The 22,592-nt window shown below is 34.4% G+C and overlaps 1 protein-coding gene across 11 annotated transcripts in view; it reads right to left on the bottom strand.

Moving 5' to 3' along the window:
- Rbms3 (RNA binding motif single stranded interacting protein 3) overlaps positions 1-22,592 on the bottom strand; it is a 753,628-nt gene that overhangs the window by 66,576 nt on the left and 664,460 nt on the right. The window lies entirely within an intron of this gene.

Genomic DNA, 22,592 nt, shown 5'->3' with positions numbered 1-22,592 from the left:
AAAAGTTGACCTAGAACATATTCAAAGAAATGATGTATATCCTCTTTCCCACTGTTCTAAAGATAAGCTTCTCTGACTGATAAAAGATGAACAATAATGGAAATGGAATCAGACTTTTACTTTATCCAATTTATACAGTATTTACATGAGGAATTCTTGATCGCTCAAATACAGTTTTCCATTAGGGAGATGTTACACTTGTACATGGCCTTTTGACCTGCTCTCTTGAAGGACTTACTGAAATTTAACATTAATTTAGTAAAAATAAAAGTTGTTGTATTTTATGCCTCTTTCTCTGAATCATTTTACCTAGAATTTTAACACAATGCAAAGTACTCAACTTGGTCAATATTGATCAAATTTTCATGTTCCTACATAAATTAAAATTTAAGAAATGCAGAAGTCAAATTTGTATCAGATGTTAAGAAAGGTGCATTGCAAGGATACATGTTTTTATTTATTGTAACTATAGGAAATATAAGAAAGGGCAAACATTTAAAAAATTTTCCATATATATGGAATATATATATATAATGTGTCAGGTGATGGAGCTAGAGTATATTACCTTTGAACACCACTTTTTGTATTCTGCTATTCTCCTTTAACTAAATTAGAGAATGGGAAAAATGTTTTTAAAAAATGGATTGGATGGCATTTTGGAGGATTATATAATTCAAGTGCTTTATATTAGATATTGTAATAAAAAGACACTAACGATAAAACAATTCACTAAAGTATTCTATTGTAATGTGATCATGTATCTGAATAAATTAGCTTTCTTAAACATTATTTTCTAGTTATTTTTTTTTTCCATATAAGTATTTCAAAGAAACAAAGCAAGGGCAAAAGCATATACTGTCAAAATTTTTCTACCAAAACTAATTACTCACAAGCAAATGTTTCCTAAAATAGTTTTGCTCAGGGAGATCAATTTCTTATGGTATTATCTAAACCCAGATTCCTGACTATACTTGCCAAAAGATCAAGGTCCCGTGCAGCCTTCCCTATGACCTGCTCCTGATTAATTTTGAGGGAAAACAGAAATTGCACCAATTATTTGGAAACACTTGATATGAAGATCTGACATTTGGACTTTTACTCTGAGATCTACGAGAAAATGTGCATATTATTTTGTAGCTTTCTAATTTGTAAATACATATAACTGTACATTTGTGTTTGAATTTCTTGTTGATTTTGTGAATTGTATAACAGATTACTTCCCAAGTAAGAGACATATAAATAAAAAAATAAAAAATGAAGTTTTGCTTAATTGTAATCCAGGCTGATCATCTTTTCTTAAATGAAAGATGTATAAATAAAATATACATAAATAAATAAAACAATGTTTTGCTTAATTGTAACTCAGACAGATCATCTTTTCTTCCTGTTTGAATTTTATTACCAATAGTAACTTTATTTTTTCCTTTTTTTAAAAAAAAATACTTACTGGCCTTCATTTCAGGTATTTGTTGTGCCAGACCAGAAGTAAACACTTTAAGAAGAACTACGGTTCTTCTTAAATCACCTAGGGATAAATTATAGAATAACCTCAGAGTTAAGGTGGATGTCCTGAAGCATTTTTTTTAAAACCAAACAGTGGTACTTTCCCAATATGCTAACCCTTAGCAGGAACAAAACTTCAATTCTACTGTTGACTTTGAGATTTAGACTATCTGAGAGTATCTGCTCCTAGACATTCTGACACTGAGTTAAAACAGTGACAATTCCAGAAATCTTTCAATTCTAACCAGCCTGCTGCAACCACACAGAGGATTATTTATGTAAATCTGTGGTAAATGTAAAATTTTATCTGGGAGGTTATTTTCTACTCAATGCCATGGAGGCTACATATTCCCCAAGGTGGAGGAAGATGGAAATGAGGTAAGTGAGCATGTGACAATCAAAATTTGTGAGTGATAAGGGTGGAGGGTTGAATGTCTGAATTTAGAATTAATTTAGGAAAGCCTTCCTCATCTCTTAGAGTACCTTTTGATGGAAAACAGTGTTTGGGGACTCATTTGATTACAGATGCCAGTATGCTGCTCCTGCATAAAAACCAGAAGCCTGACAGTCAAAAGGAAGAGTGAGAAGGGGTTTGTCATGATTTGGAATTCTAAGTAGGAGCACTGGCACAGAAAAGAAACAAGGTAAGGGAAACTTTCCTTCCCTAAATGGAATAGTTATTGTAAATAAGTGAGCAAACATATACAGGTTCTAAGAGGAGGATGTGCAAAAATATATATTTTGGATCATATTCAGTAAAAATGGCCAATGAATAACGAGTTTGTACAAATTATGAAGAATGTGATTTTTTTAATCTCAAAGGAATGGGAAAAATTTACATTACTGAGTGAGCTGGAAGTGAGTGACAGAAACTCCTTAGAGAATTTTCTTGGTGATATGTTTCAGGGAAAGACAATTTAGAGAACTTCAGGGTTGGTTAATGTTAGTGAATCTCTTGCCTTATCAAAGGTAACAGAATCTCTTTTGTATCATATTGTATGGAAGAAAAAAGACAAGAACAAAGGAAAAATCTTATGGTTGTTAAGGCAGAACCAATGTCCTCAACTATAATTGTGCCTCATTAAAAGCACTGTCAAATCCATTTCTCCTCAATGCATGTAAGCATACACTGAAGAGTGTTTTGACAGGTGTTGCCAACATAGTAAGCATAATTTCATTTACTTAAAATGTATAGAATGTGCTGTCTGACAGAGTGCACTTGGCAAATGTTAAAGCAAGAGAAAACAGATTTTTCATTTTAGCATCTCCGGATGTCTGGATTTGCTCAATATTTAAGCTGCGAGGAAAAATATTGTAGCATGCTGTAATTCCAATGAAAAGCACAATGACCAAACAGCTGATGTGGAAGTCTGGTCCATTTTACCCTTGCATCTGCAAAACAAAACTGCTCAATAGAAAAAGGGTGCATTTGGTCATCCAAATTCAAAAATAAATAATTTCAATTGTAATTTGGGTACCGTTTCCAAAGATCAAGTGTGGATGATCCAAAGTCTGGAAAACATCTGTGCTATTAACCTTCTGCCCACATTTGAAAGAAATTTAAAGGCTGAGTTTTCATCAGTTTCCTAACTGAAATATATGATCATGCAAATAAAAAAAAAAGAAACCAGGGGATGCCTCTTTCCCACAATGATCATGCATAGCTGGCTTAACATCTGTATCAGTGTCAGAAGATGTACTATAATAAATACTATCAGTATTGATACTCTTATAATGGACAGTATCCAAGACCAGTGCCACTCCAGTGATGATATATGAGTTAGCAGCATCAACACACATAGAATTAGACTTTCTGGAGTTCAGGTTCTGAATTTGTGTTTTAACAAGGACAACAGGTTATCCTGATAGACACCAGCTTTTTAGAGGTATGTTTTAGCTATAGAATTTAATTGGACAAGCCAATGTTATAGTTTCTTAAAAGCAATTGATTATCATTATTTCCTCTATGCTTTCTTTTTTCCATTATCTGTTCTTATATAGTGTTATATAGTATGTGGTACTTTATGTAATTATTATATCATATCTTATTAAATTCAAAGAGGTCAAACCTGCATTTTTATGGAGGTAAGCTAGGAAGATGATCTTAATTATTCAAATCTAATTACGACTGATTTTCAGCCTGTTACAATGGATTTGTGAATCTTTCTTATTTGGTATCTACTATAAACAATGTATTTGAAATTACATGAATGTCAAAGCAAAAAGTGAGAACATTATTTGGATAATAGTAAGAAAATTATTTGTGTAAAATGAATGAAAAAGACAAATATATCACCTTTCTTACCTTCATTATCTAAATGTTTCATGCCAAAAAACCTGTAGTTCATATCATACCATTTCTCACAGTGACTTATGCAAATGATTATTGAAAATTTTAACACTAATCATTCAAATTAAAACATGGTTTAAACTCATTACGCTTCTTTTTTCATCTGTTTTATTTTTGTCTGTCAGTTTTTACTATTTCTAGAATAGCCAGTTGATTTTGCATACATGGAAATATACAAAATAGAGTGCAGAAAGTAATGCGAGCTTATAAGTAAACCAATAAGGGTCACTGATTTTGAGTAATGTTACAGGCAGCTGAGCTAGTTAAAAATATTATAGACAGTCAGACAGAGTTAGGCCCTAGAAGAAGCTGGCACAGAGGGCCAGATGTCTTGTGACTTTGGAGGAGACACACACCTCTTGCTATGGGCCAGATCTTAAAACAGAAGGCAAAACAGATACAACTATACCCTTAAGTGTAATCCTTAGGGATTAGGTCTAGATCACCTTGAGAAGTCAGGAGTCACCATTCCAATCCCCAAGTGTCACTGATCTACACACTCCCTTGCTAGTGACTCCCTTCCTCTTTTGTTCCTAATTTATTCAATTTTACTGGACAATTAAACTTATTGGTAGACCATAGTTGTGTCCCACCTCATGTCCCTCTGCCTCATGAATTCCCAGTTTTCCTCAATTTAGATTCACCCCACCTCATGGTTTTACTCTATAAAAGTCCCTAGAAAACACAGAATCTTTGGCAATACACTCAGAACCCCTTCTGTGTCTCTCAAACAGAAGCTTTTATTCTCTCAATAAATATATTCTGCTCTTAACCTCCATTGTTCCTAAAATTCATTCTGTGATTTTAGAGAACACAGACTCACACTGGACATATAAACGGTCAGGATTTCATTCTGCTATATCCATAGGAACAATGATTTTATAATATGAATGTCATAAAGCTGTTTCATTTAACTTGAAGAATAGCTATCCAAATATACAGTCCTACATTGTTTGTGTGGACATTCTTCAACTTAAAGTATATGTGGAGATATTAAATTTTTTTCCCTTGTAGATGTCAACTTTTTTTGATGTGAGCAGAATACAGAGTTTAAGGAGGGCCACTGTGAGGAGAAGAAAAAGAAGCAAGAATTTTCTCTAGTCTCAGAAACAATCATTTGTTTTCAGCTATCTTGATAAATTTCCAACCAACCTGGGCAGAAGGTTGGCTTTTAAAAATTTTTGGTATCCAGATATCTGTGAAGAATGTGGTAGCCTTCAGCTTTCAAGCATGTTGTAATTCAGAGAGTTTTGCCTTAGAATACATTACTGTACAGTTATGGTGGTGGTCTAACATGGCAGGAGGCCAAAGCGGAAATGCCTACCACTTCCTGCTTCTTCTTCAGCCCTAATTGTAACTCCCCTTCCTGTTTACATGCACAGAACATGCCAATCAGCTCCTCATGCGTCATCAGTGCCTGCCCTAAGCACCACCCCCCATCAAAGGTTGCATATGTCCCATACCCCATATTTAGGTTGAAGGAGACAACCCAGCTACCATGGGTTGTGCGCTCCTTTGCACGCCCTCAACTCAATAAACCTGTTTACTCTGTGCTTTTGCTTCTGCATTGCACCAGAAAAATCTAAGAGTCATTTTCTCTGACAAATATTGGTTATGTGTGGAGAGTAATGAATAGCTGAGGTAAGAGGGAAGCCACAGTACCCCTAGAAACTCACTGTAGCACTTAAATGTTTTCCTGCTTTTATTATTCTTTACTTGCTTCTTTCAATAGTATGCCTTCCAAGAGAATTTATGATTAATTTTTATAATCTCTGTAAATAGGAATTAAAAAACTATAGATACTCAAAACACTTTTATAAATAAAAATTTCATATCACTAGTACTAATTGTTCAATTAAATTTAAAAAGCTTAAGATTTACCAGCATTTCTGATTTAGATTGTTCAATGTAAAGAGATTGACAGCATGTCTGCCTTGTTCTCCATTCTCTATTTAGTATCTATCGTGTTGTCTATAGCATGATGTCATAATATATGCTTCATCCAAATTGTTATGGCTTATAGCTAGGCTTCGAGAGGTGACTGGATCATGGGTATTCAATATAGGATTAGTTCACTGATTGCTTTGCTTAGCTCTGGGTGTAGATGATGGATTTACCAAAGAAGAATGACATACTGTGGTGTGAGTGATGGGGAAATAATAGAAAAGTAGGAAGCTTTACTTCTTCCTGACTGCCATGTTTCTCCTCTCCCATCCCCCTCTGCCATGCCACCTTGCTTTGGGATGAATGTGAGTGAAACATTGGAGCCAAAATAAACTTTTCCTCCTTTAAATTATGGGTATTTAGTATTGTATCTCAGTGGCAAGCAAGTAAGCAAATGTTTAGGTAAAATGATGAGAAAACAAATCTCCAAATAAAAAAGTACTTATATTTTGAGAAACTTCCTTACTCTTCTTAATAATACCTGTATAAATTTATATTCCCACCACCAGTCTATGCAAGTTCCTTTTTATCAGTATCCTGATATTAGCATTTGCTATTATTATTATCATTACTTTGATAAAAGCCATTCTAAAGTGGGGTGAGCAGATCACATGGAAGTTCTTTAAAAAAATAAGAATAGGTGTGCTATGTGATCTAGCTATCACCTATTTGGGTACATACACAAAAACAAAATGAAGTCAACATACCAAAGAGACATCTGCACACCTGATGATTTGATATTATTCAAAATAACTAAGAAATGGAATTGACCTATGTATCTACTATCAGATGAATTAGCAAAGAAAATGTAGCTTATATACACAAAGGAGTATAATATACCCATAAAAACTTTTAAAAGTAAAAATGAATAAAAAAGTAAAAATAATTCACCTATAAAAAGAAAGAAATTCTATTTATGGAAAAATGGATGGAAATTGAGAGCATTATGCTAAGTGACATAAGTCAGACAAGTACTACATGTTCTGTCTTTCATGTGTGGAAACAGAAAATAATGTTCTAAAAATAAAACAGTGACAATTAAGGGTTGCGAAGTGTGGGAAGAGAGGGTGAAGAAAAGAAGACTGAATGTGGTTAGTCCATGTTATATGCATGTGTTCAAGTACCACACTAACCCTATCAATATGTATAGCTAAACTGTATTTGTCAAAAATTATATATGTCCAAGTAATAGAAATGTATTTTGAAATTACTAGTCAGAATGGAACATTTTACAACTTGGGAGAAAATTTGTTTTCATAAGGTTCAATTTTAAATCATGGTTCAGCTCAAATATATGTGCTTTTTTCATATTTTTGATCACTACGTCCTGAAACAGATCTGAAATTCACTTTATGTAAAAAGTTCTATAATGAGTATCCATAGAAATTCACAAAATAAACATATTTGTGTATATGCATATAGCATTGCTTCTCAAGGGGGAGTGATTTTGCAATGTTTGGAGACATATTTGGAGGTCATGACTGAGGCCCAAGTGCTATTTTCACCCAAGTGACACATTAAGTTTAGCCATTGCTAAGTCCCTACTACCAATGAGATAGTTTTCCCCAACAAAGAACTATCCAGCTGAGAGCATCACTGGTGCTATAGTTCTAAAATTATGGCACATATATGTGTATTCATGGATTCATAAGTATCATGTATACAAAATGAGAAACAATTTGAAGTTGCATAATTAGAAAAAGTTACAAAGCATCAACTGTTGTTCCTATAACTAACTCTAAATATCATATTCAGTGCCGAGGTTCACATAGAATATAAACAAGTTTCCTACGGGCCTTTCATATAAATTAATTGCCCAGATTGTATAACTAAGCAAGTAAAGTCTATTATATGATTTTCAATGGCTGCATGCTCATTTCTTGGTTGATATATATTTGTTACTTGTTTTGGGTATGTGGTTAACTAGAACTGAGTTTCTAGTTCCTATATACAGGCAAGAATAGATTTAATTGGCATAATATTTGTACTACTACATTTACAAATTATGCCTATGATCCAGGCGAATGGTTTTTAAAAGTAAGCTACCGTCTATCCCTAGAAGCTAAATGTTGCTGAGCTATATCCATAGTTTGACTAATGGGAGAATGCATATTATTTATTGAAAGAATTTTTTCTTCAACACCTAAATCAAATGTTAAACAAGTTGTTTTTCAGTTCGGTTACAATTAATTGAAAGAGTTGCATTATTACATGTACCATTAAAAAAACACCAAAGCCAAATTAATTTTATCCATGGAGACACATTTAAAAGAATCCTAATTATATACTATGCCTGTTCAAGTGTGAATAACAGTTTCAATTATTAGGAAAATGCTTAGGAATACAATTGTGTCCTTTTGAATGAATATGTGAAGTAAATATGTCATATTGAAATATTCCTTATCAAAATAGGCACATAAATAATATTCTCAAGAATACTTTTTCTTTTAGATTTTTGTGCCTAAAAACTAATGAAGCGTATTTAGTATTAGCCTTTAGTGTTTTTTAACAAGTTTCTTTAGAGCAAAATAGCTTCTAAACATAATAGCTAAACAAAATAGCTTCATTGAAAGAGAGCTGGAAATTTAAATTTTTGAGTTCCAAAGTCAAGTAGTTTGCCTGAGCATGTCTTAGAAACCCTACATTTACTATCATTAAATTCATGTTCCTGGTTATAAAAGCTGCTTGTGTTAAAATTTGTAAAAAGAATTTCATCATGAAAATGGTTTGCTGTATAATTATCTTTTTATACTTCTACTGAAGGGGATAATGGTTGCTAGACCAAAGGAACTATTTATTGTTGTTCATAGAAAAATCTCAGGACCTCTTCAATAAGCGACTTTGGTTCAAGCAACAAAGGATGATCTTGTGTTCATTAGATTCTTATTCCAATTAATAATAAGTAACTTTTATATCGAGGTATCTTTCACCTACACACAGGCAAGCTTTAAAATATCCATGTGGCATTGTATAGACGTCATAAAAGAAAAGTGGGCTATTGTGTTGAAAGACGAAACACATGAACTAAACCCTTTATCCTCAAGTTCCAGGGTTCTTAGAAGATACACCTTCCTCACATAAATTTATCAAATACTTCTAAAATCAATTCAAAAGCATCAAAAACAACAAGGAAAGTGTTAAAGACAGTTAAGCCAAGACATTTACCAGAATGGATAAAAAGAATCTATTTCACCACATTCCACACTTTCTTTTTTTTTTTTTTTATTTTATTTAAGGAGAAAAGAAAAGAAAGAAAAAAAAACAGTGAAGGGGTACAAGTTATACAGATTTACAGGAGAAAAAAATGCGCAGTAGGCAATCACTAGTTAATGGATTACATATTGCCATCTTAGAAATAATTGTTCAAGTCACAAAATTAAAGCTTGTAGAGTGGACATTCCAACAATGATACTGCAAACAGTTCTGTTCAATGATCCAATAAAACTCTGTGATATCATTTTCTATCTTATACATTTAAATATACATGCAGTTATTTAGTTTAGAGCACTTTCTTTTCCTCTCTTTTGTACAATGACTATTACACATTTTGGGTTTCATTGCTCCCATGGTTCTTATTGCTTTTTTGGAAGAGAGTAAAACCAAATGTGACATAACAGAACAGAATCGGTCAAGTCAAAAGGGTGGACATAATAGATAATATAAAAACATAATACAAGGTGATCAACAATGGTTACCATAATGCCTCCCGCTATTTCTAATAGAATTGCCTATATCATTAGTTGTTATACAATTGAACAAAACCATAAAGAATAAAACCGACAAAACCAAAACATTGGAGATATTGTAGGTCTTCAAAAGTAGATAAAAGTCAACGAGAATGGGCGTTATAATGAATCTCATTATCTTCTCAGCTGATGCCTAAACTTTCGAACCTGATACTATCCAGCAAAACAGAATAGAGGAACCTCAGTCAAAAACAAGATGGTGAGAGTAATACAGGGCTTCAAATCGAGATAATAGAAAGTCAAAGTGGGTTACTATATTATATCCTGCTATATTTTTCCCTTTAATTAAATGGATAAAAATAAAAAAGTAAATAATGGAGTGGAGATTGAGAAAAAAGAGGGCATAACAGCGAAACAGGACAGATCAAAACATAACCATTTAAGCAGAATAGTGTTTCACCACCAGATAATCCTGACCCCAAAATAGTTACCATATTGACTCCCTCCCTGAAGTCCTTGAGTACAACTTCATATACTGTAGCATTAAGTATATCAAAACAATGTAAAACCATTTAAGAGAATGACAGCATTATAGAGTATTTAGAATCGACTAACAGAAAATGAACAATGGTCTCTGTATAATCTCCTTGTCCTTAAAAGGTTTTTGCTTATACTATCGTACATAACAAAATCCAATAAGATACAACCTGTTTAGACCATTGGAGACAGAAGAACAAAAGCTAGATGAGACTTCAAAACAAGATGGTACTAAATCAGCATTACCTATTAAGATGTCATTTTCTCCAAAAAAAGCTGTTCCTATCATCCAATCTTCTCTGTCTCATTTCTGTTGAGCTCTTTTTCTGTCAGTAGCTGTCAGTTTGTCTTCTTCATTTTGTTCTCTGCTCCATTCGTTGTGGCCTCTCCGCCACTATTTCTGGGTTCTTTGTATTTTTCTTTTTTTAGAATATCCTGCAATACTTTCTGTAGGGTTGAATTGGTGGTTGCAAATTCCCCCAGTTCCTCTTTATCCTGGAAGCACCTCGTTTTTCCATCAATTTCCAGGGACAGTTGTGCAGGATATCTCAATCTTGGCTGGAGATTATTATCTTTCAAAGCTTGAATTATTTCTCCCCATGCTCTTCGTGATTTGATGGTTTGTGAAGAGAAATCTGCTGTAATTCTGATGGGTATTCCCTTGTAAGTGATCTGTTTCTTGTCTCTTACAGCTTTTAATATTCTGTTCTTGTATTGAATTTCTGGAATTTTTATTATTATATGCCTGGGTGTTTCTCTGTTAGGGTTGTAGGTAGCTGGGGTCCTGTATGCCTCATACACCTGAGTATCTTTACCTTTTGCTAAATTAGGAAAATTCTCCTGGATTATTTCTGTGAGTAGCTTTTGTAGTTCACTTGTTTGTGTCCCTACTTCTTCTTTTATGTTCTTAATCCTTAAGTTATGGCTCCTCTTATCATCTTCTTGTCTTTGTATTATTGCTGTGTGTTTCTTTGTTATTTTTAAGAAGTTTTTCATTTCATTCTCCCATGTTTCAAGTCTGCCCTCCAATTCAGATAGTCTGTCCTTAGTTTCTTTCAAGCTGTTATGCCAGTCTTGGATAGACTTCTTAATTTCTTGATAGTCTCTTTGAACCTGCTTCACATACTCAATGCTTTCTCTGTTTTATCCATCAAGCAATTCTCCCCTCTTTTTCTGTTCTTCCATTCCACCATCTGCTTTTTCCTGGGTGGTGCTTAGCATTTCTCTAACTATTCTGCATACTTCTAGCTTCAGGTCATTGATAACTTCATTCCTGAATTGGTCTATGAGGCTCTCTAGATGGCGCTTAATGTATATTGGTGCAGTGTCCACTATTGCCTGTTTCTCAGGATTGGGGGCCGAGGAGCCTTTTTTGTTGCTTCCCTTCCCCATATTTTCTGTTCCTTATAAAATGCAATCTTACATAGGAGGCCCGGCTTCCCTGCCTGTCAGCCACAGCCTGATCAAATTGCGCTGGCTAGTTGTTCCCGCCCACCGCTGCGCCCCAGGGAGTTGCGGAGGAGGCAGCCTACGCGGGAGTCTGTTGCTCCTCCAGGCCACCGTCAGGCTCTGGGATCTGGGTTAGGCCAGCCTAGGGAGTCCGCCAGCAGCGTCACTCAGGCCAGGCACCTTTCACCAATCCCATCCGAGAGGGGACACATTCCACACTTTCTAAGACACAATTAAAACTTCTGATTTCGAAGCACAAATAAATTGTATTATGGAAAATTATATTAGAGATATAGAAAATAGATCTTGGTTTTCTTTTACCTAAACAAGAACAATATAAAAATGCACATTATGAAACTTTAAATATGAGAAGAATCACTTTTCATTTTTTTTTTTGTTTCAAGTGGAAATATAAGGGAAATCCACAAAAATGCAGCCTAGCTCTTGTTTTCACAGCTAAATTATAATCTTTTAATTATGTTATAGTGAAAATGTTATGTTTAGGATTCTGGCATTGTTCAGCCCATTGCTACTGAAGTCAAATATGTTTGAGGAGATATGATCAGACAAGACAGTTCAAGGATGGGATCACGTTTTCCACTTATGCTTCCCTATTCAAAAGCTATATACAATGAATGAATAGTAGGGTCACCGAGGGTCATGGCTTTTCTCACTATGTTAGAACATTGTTTGTGTCCAAAGGGTTTCTACTGCTAGGTCTCGGATGGTTTTCTTAGCATAGCCCAACACAGGATCACACGGGTTCCAGTTCACCCATTTAGCCTGATCTTGAAATCTGTGAAAATGAATCTTGTCCTTCCAGGACCCTGCATTGCTCTTTATTCTCTTGTCCATCTTACTGTCTTGCTCTTATTGTCTTCGCCCAGGAGTTCTGGGCACCTACTCGTGTTTCCTAATGTGGTCACACGTGTTCTCTAACACAGCTCACAGGGGTGCTCTAACATGGCTCACACATGTGCTCTAACATCTTCACATGTGCACGTCAACATTTTTATCCAGCGCTACATTCTACACATCTCCCACGACTTACCCACATTGTCAGTCATTTCTCTCCACTTTTCTTCTAGAACTTTGCTCACAGTTTAATTATAATTGTACTTTATTTCTCCCATGGATTCCAAGTTCACTGAAGTTATTTACAGTAAATACCTTTTATATTCACGTTTTGAATGATCCTGAGTGCAGCACAGTGTCTCTCAAAAACAAAATGCTTAATTAATGGGGCTGGGTGACTAAAACAGTGAGTGGAACTTGCTGCAGGTTTAACAGAATGTAACAGCAGCAGCGACTTCATGCTTGAATTGGGTTAAGGGGGTTCAACTCTAATAATAGAAACATTCTGTTGTTTGGATAAAAGATGGATTAAACAGACTTATAGATCTATTTTCTTTGATTTCCTTTAAAAATATCCCTGTATGAGCACTTCCAAATTTATATGGGAATTTCAAGGTTTCTCTGGGCCGTATATTACCCAAACAAGTTTAACATTAGAGTTTACCACATGACTTCCATTCAGTGGAAGAAATATATATACCTGATTAAATGCTGTAAAATTTCCTTTATTTCCTATATTTACTTGTGCACTGCTACAATTGAAGTTTAAGCTTTTTCAAAATAGTATGCACCAGGTTAATAGCCATATGCCTGCTTAAGCGTTTTGTGAGCCTTGCCATGCAACAAGAGAAGAAATACTTTACTTATTTGTATGGCAATCGCATGGTATTCCTCCAAGTAGACATTTATGTACAGGGAGTTTAAAATGAAAGACAGACACAGCATTTCAGCCTGTCTTCTTTTAAATAATAAGGCAAACATAGGTCCCAGCAGATGGCTGAGTATTTATAGACTCCATCTTTCTCCTATTATATGTTTATCTGGCTTCAACTATCACTAAGGCTGAAATGTCATAGAGATTCTCATTAAATTCTTCCCCTTACTGACAAATAGGCTAAATGACCAGAGTGCATACAATTTTCAAGATTTTACAGGCTCCTATTGGTGAATGGTCCTAGGAAGTTGTTTCTCAAACCACAGAGGTGATCAGAAGGAAAACCTGCCTGCTATCTTGCTTCTGACCATTGTTTATAGTACAAACTGTCTAAACGTGTCACGAGGCACCTCAGTTCTGGCTATTACTAGGAAAATACCTATTCCTTGTCTTGTGATTTGCCACAAAATGTTCTTTATTTTGTGGGCCCTCAGAGGGCATTCCTGCACTGCAACTTTTCTTTAAGACATTTTAAAGAATTTTCCTGGTTTCATCTAGCAACTTAACTAAATCTAATGATACCTCCATAAAGTCATGACCTTAGTAAAGAACTTGTTTGCTCCCTTATGAACACCTTCTATGTGTACTGTTGTTACTAACATGTCTTGAACTCAGTATAAGCACTTTGATGAAGTATTTTCTGTTCTAATAATGAAATAATATATATTCTAAAGGAGTGAGCACAACTGTTGGTAACATTTTAGGTACTGGCATCAAAGGCAGATATTACAACTTGCTCTCAAGGCATTCAAATGTCAGTTAATATGCAGAAAGCTGTCCAGTGGATGCCAGTTTTGGTGCCACTCTTCAGAGCCATACTGGTTGTGGAACCTGTGCTAGAAATTTGATTGCATAATTTATTACTCTTAGATTTTATTATTATATCTACCAACTATATTTTTATATAGTTTAATAGAATGATTTTAAATTCCCTAGATCCTTGATCTCCAAGTGTTTTCTGGGACAAGGTAACATGTGGAAGAACCTCAGGTCCACACTTGCCCTAAAGAGAAAGTGTTCTCATCTCGATAAGATGCCCAAGTGTGACACTCACAACTGAATTTAAGAAGCAGTGCTCTCGTTTTTGTCTGCTATGACTTCTGAGTCAATTTTCTATTGTATTTCTTTTAAAAAGAATCTTAGTTTTATTCTTGGTCAGTTTGTTAAATCCTTTTAATTCTTAATTAAGTGTCACATAGCTTGAAATAATCTTGGTGACATTAATATGATCCATACCTTGTTATAAACAAAAACAACCAGCAGTGTTTAGATCATCTATTTATCTTTATAAGGTTTCTGCCTTTATTCATAAAATGTCATTTACAAAACAATTTCCTTTCCTTCCTATAATGTGTTTTAAGGCAATCCTTACATACAAATATTCATTCTTTTTGAATAATGTCTTCTGCTTCACCAAGGAGCTGGAATAGCTTTTGAGGGCAAACTCTGAAAGACACGCTCACTTTCTCCCTTGTAAAACAATAAGGGTCAGCACCCAAGATTTGGGTTCAACCTGCATACATACCATATATAAGTGTTTTGAAGGTATCAAAAGTTATATTCCAAAAGTACTTGTTAGGACATAATAGAATTAACCAAATGTTGAAAGTAGTTTAAAATTTAAGGTATTTAAAAGTTGTTTTCAAAGTTGACCTTTGTGGCATTATGGTAACCATTGTTGATAACCTTGTACTCTGTTTTTACATCATGTGCTATGTCTATCCTTGGTTTTGACTGACAGCTTTGTTTTATCATGCTTGATTTTATTCTCTTACAAAAAAAGTAATAAGATCTAAGGGAGCAATAAATCCCAAAATGTGTAAATTTTGTTGTAATAAAGAGAAGGAAAGAAAAGTGCCCTGAAGGATACAACAGCAAGAGTGTTTAGGTGTGTTGCATAGAAGACCATATTAATGGTTTGGATTGGATTACTGAACACAACTGCTTGCAGTCTCACTGTTTGAATGTTCGCTTTGTGTGCTTTGATCCTGTGACCTGAAACACCGTTTCTAAGATGATAGCGAGTAATCTATTAACTGATGATAGCATACTGTTTTTTGTTTTTTTGCTTTTCTGTAGTTCTGAATTACTTGTACCCTTACACTGTTTTGTTTTGTTCCGCTTTTTTTCCTCTTTTTCCTTTTAAATAAAATATTAAAAAAAAAAGTTGACCTTTGTCCTGAACTACTAACTCAAATTTCAAACAATTCACTAGACTCTCAAGCAACTCAAAACAACATGTTCCATTCGGAATATCTTCCTTCCCTTTGATCATCATAGCACATTCTTTCTGCTCTGCTTGATTCTTGGAATATTACAGAATATATTGGCTATTTACTACCTTGTTGTCTTGTTCACGAAACATCATACTTTCAGAGTTTCCACATCTGCTCTTTCCTATTAAGATCTTTCATTAGGATCTATCCATCATTTTCTGTGATGTAACTTTGCCATTCATAACAATATACAGTTCTCAATGACACTTTCCACATGTTACTATATTTTCCCACGAAGTGAAGACTGTCCTTTCAAAGCAGTATTGGAAAGAGAAAATAGAAAACAGACAAACAAGCTAACTGTAAATACTCCTTCAATGTTTTTGAGCCCTCTTACTGTTGCACATGCATCTGTGACTTCTGCTAATTGAAGGGAATTACATATGAAACACAGAGTAAGAAACAAGAGGGAATCAAGCAGCTGATGGACAACTGTATTTCCAGCTAACACAGAGGATGAGGCAAGAGGATCCTAAGTTTACGACCAGCTTGGACAACTTACGGGATCCTGTCAATAACTAAGCAAGCAAATAAATGTACTGGGGATTCAGCTATGGGAGGTAATGGCCAAGGGTTCAACATCCAATACCAGAGAAAAAGGAAAAGAAAATCACTAGAAGACCAGCAAGGGATGTGGCAGTTTGCTGTCCAAAGAGTGGCGAGAAAACACCATTGGGGGTCAGCAGCTATGGCAGTCACTTCCACACTAGAGCAAACAATGTGGCCTGGCAACAATGGTGACAGGAATAAAATCATATCCATGTAATAAGACATCTAGAATTTGTCTTATTACTCAATAATTTTCAGCATTTATTTGATATCAGAGTAATCTATTTCAAAGATTTGTCTTTCTGTCAAACAAATGGAAGGTAGTTTCACTATTTTAAAATTTATTTTCAAAGGACTATGGCACAAGGAACGAATGCCATTCTATCAAAAAGAGTTCACGGAGATATTTTTATTATTTTTTGGTGTTCCTTGAAGAGACAAAAGTGCTACTAACTTGTATTCAAACTTTAATGTTAAGTGTTAGGTTGCCTCTGTGATGTACTTTTTTACTTTACATTTCAAAATTTATGTACTGAAAAAATAGCATGGGACAGCAAATATATTCGAGTAAACTTAGCAAAACCCTTTTTCTGACCTCTCACACACCAACTGAATTACTTACATGTATTAAAGTTATTTAAGAGAAAAATATTCAGAACCAGTTTTTTTTTTTTTTTTTCTTCTAGGTTGTTTCTTCCAACTTTTTCCTCTTAATGCTTCTTTTTTTCCTGCTAGCTTATATTTGGCAGAGGCAAATAAATGAATGGTCAGCAAGATTATTAGATTTGACTAGCATTAGAGGTTTTCAACATATATTCCTGTGTTCCTTCATGGAAGAGCAAGCCTGAAGCCATCTGCTTGCCAACAACTACATCTTCCATTCTCATTACAGAGACAGAACTCAGGGCCCTCCTCGTCATTAAAAGGCGATCTTCAAAGGCAGTTGTTTTTGCTTATTCCCATTGTGACAGATGTTTTCCACCACCCTTCTCCCCCTGCTAGCTCATCCGGGAAGGGCCGCCCACTCTCAGCCAGCTGTGGAAACGGCTATACTTCCACTGTGGACATTCTCATTCCTTTCTCCTGACATCACTGAAGATGACAGCAGGCAAAACAAACCACCCTGATAACTTCCTTAAAAAAAAATTTCAGGGCAGAAGACAGAGCCTTTTTAGAGAATAGCTTTTTACAAAAACACTGTGTAATCAAAGAGAAGCAAGGTTATTTACAACCCTCAAATGTCACCAAGTCAGCCAATTGAAGTAATCCATGGATTAAGGCATAATGAGGCAATAGCATCTGTGGACTGGATTTGACTGAAAACATCTGGCTGCTCCCCGCCATCACTGAAGTACACATCAGCCTGTCTTTGTTTTTCTTTTGATCGTATAAAGTTTCTATAAGGAAATGCGTACATCGCCAATTATTCCAACTCTTTAAAATACTGTGAAGGGATTACAGCAAATTCCTCAAATGGATAGACAATCAACTTGAGTTGTTCCATGGTAGAACTGTGCCCTCACATTGGCATATACTCTTAGAAACAAAAATTGACCAGCTTCTTAAGAAGTCTATCTTGGATTTCCTTGAAATAAAAGCTACATTTTAACAGTAAAATTATATTACTTTCAGATATTAAGAGAGCTATCTAACGTAGAGTACATGTCAAACTGTCTGCACTAGTAGAGCCACAATAACTTTAAAAGATATTTTGGTGAAATATAGAAGTTTTGATAATGAATATACATTAACTCATTCATTCATTCCCACACCAAGTGCCTATCAAGTCTTAGTTGAAAGAATGTAGAGTTAACTTAGAGTTAAATAAAATTAGTTAAATAGAGCTAAATAATTTTTTTAAAGTGTATGTGAAGTAATCAAGAAGATTTAACTTTTTTGCTGCAGTAAACATCATTGGCAATATTGACAGTCTGTCTTCTATTGATCTCAAATTTTGGCTACCCGATCCTTATACTCAACTTTTGGCATATCAGGTGAGGCCCTGTTGGAGCTTCCTCTATAAGTTAAGGCATTTTAGTGAATGAACAAACCTGGAAGTTTTATGGGAGCAGAAAACAGGAAGCAGACTAGATTGTTTCCCAGGAACAGGTCAAGATCTCTAAACACTAAATTGAAGAGTACAGTGAAACCAGGAAATTGCTCTTAACAATGAGAAATTATTACAGTCCCATCAGATTGTGTCTACAAGTGACATGAAACTTATCTTAATTATCTGAAGCAAAATAATTTTATGGAGTCAGGAGTCCCAAGGAAGGGAATGCTTGTCTCCCTGGAGGAGAGTTGGCAATAAATATAGATATGTAAATTTCTCTTTTGAGATAGATATGTAAATTTCTCATTATAAAGAAGGCCCCTTTGCTCTTTGACTCTAAAAAAATGCCATTAATGACCTATTTGTAATTGGCAATATTGGAGTGTGTTATTCTTCCTAGCAGTTTTGTCTCCACACCCAAAGTAACATTTATTTGAAGGCTTTTAGTGTTGGCGTAGCAATGGAACAACAAAGAATTAATGCACACACCTAAAGATGCTACCAGTGAGTATTTGATAAAATTAAAAAATCAAAAAATCCAATTAGGACTCTACAGTTTCTTTACAGGTTAGATCTAACAAATACAAACACCTAATGCTGTCTGTATTAATCCTTTAAAAAATTCTACCCACTATTATCAAATATACAGAATGAAAATTAAAAAATAATTGGTTCATAATATTTTCTGTAATTTTTGGTATAACTATTTTATATATTCTTAGTGAACCAGGTAGTCAGCTGCCAAAGATAGAAATATAAATTATATCTCAAGAATGTATCAACATGAGAAATTATGACTCTTCCATTCTAATCGGTACAATGGTAATATGAGTTTAGTTTAGTAAAAAAGATCTAAGATGTCATTTTATTCAAAGGTAGTAATGTGCAAGTATTTGTGAAAAGGATAACAAGACATTTTCTATTTACTTGTTTTCTTAAACCACCAAAAACATATCTTGTTTAATTTGGTGTTCTCTTTAACATCAAATTATAAATACTAGTAATCGAATATGTGATTGAATTTATGATGAATGAATTATTTTAAAATGTGTATTGCAATAAAATCTCATTGCATACCCCCCTCTAAAAATACCCACTCTGTTTTCTAACACATTTGTCCCCATCATGATTGCCACTTTCTTCCTTATAAGGTCGGTCTGATAATGAATGCAGTGGATGCTCCTGCTAAAAGCCATCAGAAAGGTGGGCTGATAAAATATTAACTGGTGTCCTCATCTATCTTGTCCAGTGGATCTGGCACCTTGCAACTTCTGATTGTTCCTCAAAGTGAAAGTGACCATGAAAGGTGAATGTTTTGGATCAACTCAGAATACTGTGTGAAACTAAAGACACTCCTGTAAGAGGACCTCCTGGAGCTGTTTCAGAAAATAGCAAATGCCAGGGATAAATGTGTTTGGAGTGTGTATGTGGGGGGGGGGGGATTAACAGCAATGTGTCTTTTACTATATTTATAAAAAAATTAAACCTTCATCCTACTTTTTGATCTGATCTCATATTTTCCAATTTATTTTTAAAGTATAACATTTTAAAGTATAAATGTACACCACAGTTTTTCAGTTTATGTATACTTGTTAGGAAAAGGGCATGACAACTCACATTTTGTTTTATTTGGTCTTTTCTTTTAAATTTAACTGATTTTTAATTCCCTATGGTTAAATTTCAGCAGTCACTGAAGATCTTGTTTTTATTACTGCGATGCATAACCACTCTCATGAATTGGACCTCCAAAGATCATGGGACATTTTCTTCTGAGTATGCTGTGGTAAACCAGAGAGGTCAATAATGGAAACACTAGTTTTCCTGAGAAGATTGTGAGCTAACATTCTAAAATCATATTAATGAACCAAATTATTCCATAATTATTTTTCTCCAGATCTAGGAAGAGACAGAAGCAAAAATGTCATGAGATGAACAATGGAAAGGCTAAGTTCATAGACCAACTGGCAGAAAAGATGATGATCTAGAGCTTAAAGAACAGCCTAAGGACGGCTGTCTTATGTCTAGCATAAGAAAGATAGATGGTATTTCACAAGGAGATGGAGCCAACAGCTAATGAGAATTCCTGGCCTGCAATATAATTTTGGAAGAGAATCCTTAGATCTGAACCATAGAGGGATGCTGTGAACTAAAAAAAAAATGTTCAAAACATAGAAATCTTCAGAGACCTTCGTATTTTGATTATGATCACAAGGAGACCAGGATTCACAATGAGAATGCAACAGGTAACTGGGCAAAAGTATAATCCAGGTAGTAGACATGGCAGTCATTGACTGCACACACTGTGCATCAGGTGAGGGTCTTCCATAAGCATGCAGAGATCAGCTGTGTGAGTCTCCACACATTGACACTCTGAGAACCAACCGCTGCATTTCTTTCCATTGATGGCTTCATTCTCTCTTCCTCCTGTAGCATATCCTAAACTTAAGGCCTTTATTTCACCTAACCATGGCAGACTTGAAAGAGATGCTGTAATTCCTGGTTCAGTGGACTGGCCAACAAACATGATCTTATACCCCAGTGGAAGTAGATAAGGACCCATTTTTGTCTTTCATTTAGTGAATTAGAGCAGGTTAATGAAATCCAGTAGACTAGCTTCTGTAGCACTAAAATTTCAATGCTTGAAAAATTATTTTCAGTGCTTTTATGCTAAAGCAGGATTTTAAGCAAATATTTTAAAGACAAGTAGAAAATATTCCACTTTTATTAATAATTGCCCTGTTATTTTCAAAATTATGTAAGCTTATATGGAAAAAAAGAAAGAAAGGGTTTTCTTTGGTTTTATTTCTTAATGACTTTTTATTTTTACTTATCTAAATAAATAGTATCAATCATAAAGAAAAAATATATTAGGATTAATTAAGAGAAAATTTGAATTGGGTTTATTTCAGAATTATTTCATATTTTTATTTAATTTAAAAAGTTTTTAAAAAATCAGACTTTTAAAATAGTATAATGAAATAAAAATGTTACACAATGCTTAAAATGAATTATATGCTAAAACAATAAACCATACTGTGAAAATTGAAGGAATTTAAATAGCTTAAGAGAGATTTCTGGTTAATATAGGCTTAGAAATATAGTGATATGCTTTTTATGCTATGCTTTTATGGAAACATCTCATAATTATTCACTCACTCTGCACTTTATCTGCCTCTTTAAAATGTGAAATACCATTAGTCTGATTTGCTGGAGTATTCCTGTAATATTCACCTTCCTGTGGTTCATATGAAACAAGAATGCAGACTTAAAGTATATTTGCCTCAAATACATCATCTGACATTGTATAGTTATAAGACAAAATTAAATCATGATACTATTTGAATGAATGTCTGTCAAAGTGAAAGCTTTTAGCCAAATTATAAAACTTCTTCCTAAAATATTTTACTTAATATGCTAATTTAATCTGTATTATCAGACACAGATAACATATGAATTTTTTTATCTTTCATGAAGAGAAGGACCTAATCACAATATTTTTCATTAATCTCTCAAGTTGATATGCTGCAGGTTAAAGTATGACATATGAAATATAACAATGTAATGAGGAATCAATCTAGATCTAATGAAATGGAATTGTTAAATGAATTGATATCCAACTGTCCTGGCTCTGCCACCACTCTGTAAGATATGAGAAAAATTAATTAACCTCTCTGAGCCTCACTTTCTTCATCTGGAAAAACATTATCCTGTGATGCTCAGGTTTATCATTCATCACAGCATACTCAGTATTATGAAGAATCTTACAAATTAATGGCATGAAGAACTACGCTGTAACCTGAAAAGGCAAGGCAAGATTCCAGAGAAGACTCTAGCTCCAAAAGAAGAAATGGCCTGCAGATATGTGGACTATTTCAGAAGATTTCCATGCCTTGAAGTATACAATAATAGAAAAAGTTGTCCATTAACAACTTCTTTCCACCCAAAATATCTATCATCAAGAAATCAACCAATAACAAATGCTGCAGGAGCTGTGGGGAAAAAGGATCCCTTCTCTACTATTGGTGGGAGTGTAGATTGATAACAATCACTGTAGAAATCAGTGTGGAGATTCTTCAAAAAAACTGGGGTTAGAAGTCTCTTTCAATCCAGCTATTTCCAGAAGAATTAAAAACATCATATTACAGTGATATGTGCACCCGTGATTATAGCAGCATAATTTGGAATAGCTAAATCTTGGGGAAAAACCAAATGCCCATTAACGGAGGAATGGAAAAAAATGTTGTGGTCATTTTATGCAATGGAGTGCTACTACTACTCAGCCATGAAGAAGAGAAACTTGAAACTTGTACAGGTAAATAGATGAGACTTGAGACCAAACTCACAACTGAAATAAATCAGACCCACATGTATAAAATGCATACTGTCTCTGGACTATGAGAAGTTGAATGAGAAAATAAGATTTAAACTGTACATTAGATACTGTGAAATGGGAAGA

The sequence above is a fragment of the Cavia porcellus genome, unplaced genomic scaffold (genome assembly GCF_034190915.1).
Source record: "Cavia porcellus strain 051 isolate PalLab524CR breed Dunkin Hartley unplaced genomic scaffold, mCavPor4.1 scaffold_10, whole genome shotgun sequence".
In the NCBI taxonomy this organism is placed as follows: Eukaryota; Metazoa; Chordata; class Mammalia; order Rodentia; family Caviidae; genus Cavia; species Cavia porcellus.
Note: the sequence above shows the minus strand (reverse complement) of the source record. Positions and strands in the feature narration are given on the sequence as shown.